Source organism: Vanellus vanellus (assembly GCF_965231255.1).
Source record: "Vanellus vanellus genome assembly, chromosome: 16".
In the NCBI taxonomy this organism is placed as follows: Eukaryota; Metazoa; Chordata; class Aves; order Charadriiformes; family Charadriidae; genus Vanellus; species Vanellus vanellus.
The window spans coordinates 5,497,131-5,501,364 of NC_138921.1; positions in this window are offsets into that span (position 1 = coordinate 5,497,131).

Here is a 4,234-nt window from a genome sequence, read left to right on the forward strand (position 1 = left end):
GCGAAAACGATGACTTGTAGATTTACAGTTAGATACACTTAGTATTTTCATTGTCTATGTAAAAAATCAGGGTGATTTACTCTGCTGATTTTCTGATCATAATTTCAACAATCTAAAGATGAAGGCCACTGGGATTTCAAGAGAGAGAATTTCTGTTTAGACATTGAATCAGTCCGGGGCTAACAGAGATTCAGAATTTCCAGCCAGTATTCTCTCTACTTGTGATACATTTCATATTTTAGGTGCAGAACAAGGCTGCATGAGCCATATTTCATATCAGGGTTTGTAAACTACCTTTCAAGGTTGATTTTCAACCCTTCTTCTTCTGATCATTCAAATTTCTTTCTCTTTTGGCTATGATGATTTGATTACAGAAAACCCACAACAACCGAGGGACTGTATTATGAATTCAAATTAAAAAATCTTTTTTGTTCCCTCCAAGCATGGGATACCTTAAGTAAAGGATTTATGTATATATTGATGTATTTCACACAATATCTAACTTTCTATTATAACTTTTCCCCCTTTTTCTCACTTTTCATTGCGTTGTGTTTCTCAGTAATCAGTGGAACACTAACTATCTGAATTGATCGCATTTTGAAATTAGGGAAAACATGTCTCAATGATCTTAATAAGAATTCTGCTTATGATAGATTCTCTGTTGAAGGTTAACTTCAAATGGTCCTCTCTTTATATTTTAATATGTATCTATACTTGAATGTGAAGCTTTTTTATACAAAATACATATATTATATATACACATACAATACATTATATATATGCACTATATATATTATGTATACTTAAAATATATATGTATGTGTGTGTCTATATATATATTTATTTCTCACTGATCAGTTTCCATCTTGGTATGTCAAAGTTAATCTCTACCCACAATTACTAGGACCTCATTATCGTAGGGTTGGTGTTTGTATTGCCTCTTGCTATGGACCATACTACAAAACAATCCATGCACGTGGTTAAAAGTCCAAAGCATCAGAATGTTGTGTTTGCATTTTTCTTTCAAGTACATCTGAGGGCTCTGTACTGCTTTTCTGCAAAGCTATAAGTCTTTCTTCTGAAGATTTCATTGAGAAATAGAATTCATGCTGTATGACAGTATGAGTTAACAGTTCATGAAGAAGAATAGTCACAGCTGTGGAATATCAGCTAAACCACTCTGATTGTCTCCACTTGATAAGTTTGATACCAGCTGGAGATACAGGAAAAGATAGATTTAACACTTCAAAGCAAAAAGCAATAGATCTCCTTATCATCCACTTCAGCTTCCTGGGGAATGAAGTGTAAGAAGAAGACATTGGTTGCGGTAGTCAAGCTGCACCACGATTCCTTGTTCCTGTTGCACACGTATCGTGGGACTCTGCGCTGTCTCAAAGCGTTTCAGTGTGATTCTACAGCGGGATGCACCAGACTTGCAATAAGCGCATCTAAACAGGATACCGGTGCGGTCTCTCTGTATGTGCTATACCACACTGCTGCTGACTCCTGCAGCTTTAATCACTCTCACTTCATAATCTTCCAACAGGATCTTTTCTTCATTTGGATCCAAACCAAAATGCTCTGGGTTCTAGTAGAATTGCTGCTCTTCAGTATAATCCCTCCAGTTTACTGAAAAGTTTTGCATAGGCCAGATCAAATCAATACTATATAGATACCAGTGCAAACCTTTTTCTTACGGTTAATACAGTGATAGAGTATTTTAAAGACCATGGAATTAATTATATTTAATGGACTATGAAGACTTGTATGTATTAAAATATTTGTATATTTTAAAGTGTTTTGTGTCCACAAAATGACGGGATTTTTATATAATATGATGGAAGACTGCGAAACTTACCTTGGTGTCTAGATTTTGGCTCTGAGTAATAGTTGGCAAACAAGAAAGACTTTAATGAGGATTGCCTGGATCCCTCTTTGTCGTGCCTTGTTACAAAAAGAAAAATATGGTGAAATTATACAGCCTTTTGGATAAAGACAAATAACGCAAGTGATTTCCTGGCAGGCTGAGCAGCCTTTCGATGACCTCCTGGTTGATCAGGCACCTTCACTTCATTTTCCTCTCCAGTATTAAAGAATTTTGAGAAACTAACTCACAGTTTCCCAGGGACATTCACTGTACGTCCTCAGCAACCTATTTTCGTTCCGGTCTGAAAACTGGATGTTGTAGAGGGCAGAGCTCAAATGTTTACATAAAGTTTGACTGCTGCTTAGAGTACTCCTCTATTTTTGTAAAATTTAATAGAAAAATTGTGTGATATTGTGGACAGCTGATAAAACTTTTTGTATTTAGATTAGTAGTTAAATGCCACCTCAGGTTGGTAGCTATTGCATTCAAAGGCACTTTCATGATTTTAAGGAAGAAAGTGACTTTTCTTCAGTTCTCAGTGGAACTCTGTGTTCCAGCTGTTCTTGTGCGACCCTCTCAGACAAAACCCAAAAAGTAACTTACGCTGTCCCAGACATTCTCATGCTTTAGAAAGGGAACAGTGAGCACATGCTTGTTCCCCATGTCTGACTGTAAATTTGAAATACTGCTGGTTAGTGGAGAGACTCCAGGTATATCTCTGCCTAACAGCACAATATCCATGCATGGCACATACAGCATAACACAACTCTATTTCAGGTCATCCTGAGGCATCCCAGTTTATCCTGTCAGGTAAGACACAGTGGTCTTTAGTTAGATATACAGAATTATTTTAAATGAACTGCACAAAAGAAAATAAAATTAAAAATCCACCTAGTAACACTGTAAGCCAGTTACAACACTGATATATAAAGAACACACAGTAAACAAACTAGATCTTCCATTTAAGAATTACTACACAATTTTCAGGCCAAGTCCTGAAAAAGGGTAACCAGTCTTCATTTATGTTTTCATTTTTCTGTATCACGCATAACAAATGTATCCAAGTATCTCACAAATGTTAATTATTAATGATCATGAGAACACTCTGTTCTTAGAACTCAGAATTTGGTTTTATTCCTATTTTTTTATTGAAAAAGCTCATGCACTGAAATGCTGGGGGAGGGAAGGTCTCTGGCTTAATTTGGAATACATCTGCCGTAACCATGGTTTGGTTTTAACCAAACTGTCTGTACACGGTGCATTAGGACACAGCACAAGGCTGAGTTCTTCAGGTGCAAGCGATCATCAGGGTCAGAACACCATCAGCAGCTGCGATTGCTAATTGGCTCAACTCCTGCTCAGACCACTTTCTTAACTGGCAAAATCAGGAACCTTTATGTGAAGTAAAAGCTCCCACAAAAATGAGGAGCAGAGAGTAATGATAAATATATACACCACCAGTGGTGACCGGCATTTGAGAGAAAAGCTATAGAGCCTTGCCTGCTGTCTTTGAAGAACACTTGGATCCATCGGTTTCAGGCATGGAGCTGGAGGAGAGTTGTAAATTGATGTTCCCGGGGACAGACAGTCACAATGCCCAGAGAAGGGCTGTTCACAGGCTGTGGGGTCAGAGCAAAGCTGTTCTGTTTTGAAGAAAGGCTGTTTGTTGTTTTTTTTTTTAAATTATTTGATGATGTTACACTCTAGCTGCAGGTCTCTGTCCTGCAGCTTCCTATGTGGTAGCAAGAAAGTGAGGGGAGAGAGCAGGGAAGAGAACTTGCCTTCTGCTAAACTTTAAAGTCAGTATCACAGATTAAACAACAGAGGGCGATACATCACTAAGCAAGATGAGAAATGCAACCTCCCCCCCAGTTTCTACTTGGTGATTCATGGCATTTTTTCATGGCATGTGTATTGCAGGCCTGTGCTAGAGAACTTAAAGGATGGAGTAAAACTTTGGTTGCTCCAATATCTACTAGTTCTTTTGATGAAAGACAGTATAACCAGCACCAGTGCCTGAGGTTATTACCTTATTATTAATAAAATAGGCTGCCTTTTTGGTTCCTCCTGAAGAACATGCCATCTTGTCATCTGCCACGGGAAGCTGAGAAAAAGAATTTTCCTGGAGCTCTCGTGCCCACCCCCTGCTCACCTGGCAGCGCTGAGGATACAGCAGCTGTGCCTGCTCTCCACCAGCAGCTCCACTACTTTTCTTAAGGTACCTGCAGGAACTCCTAGCTGAGGTGAGTGTGAGCTCATCCTTACTCTGTGCGGCATTTTTATTTACAGTATCAGAGCCTATAACATTAAAAACTTAGCTTATATTCAAGGTATCTTAAAACAAATTATTACAATGGCTTTCATTCA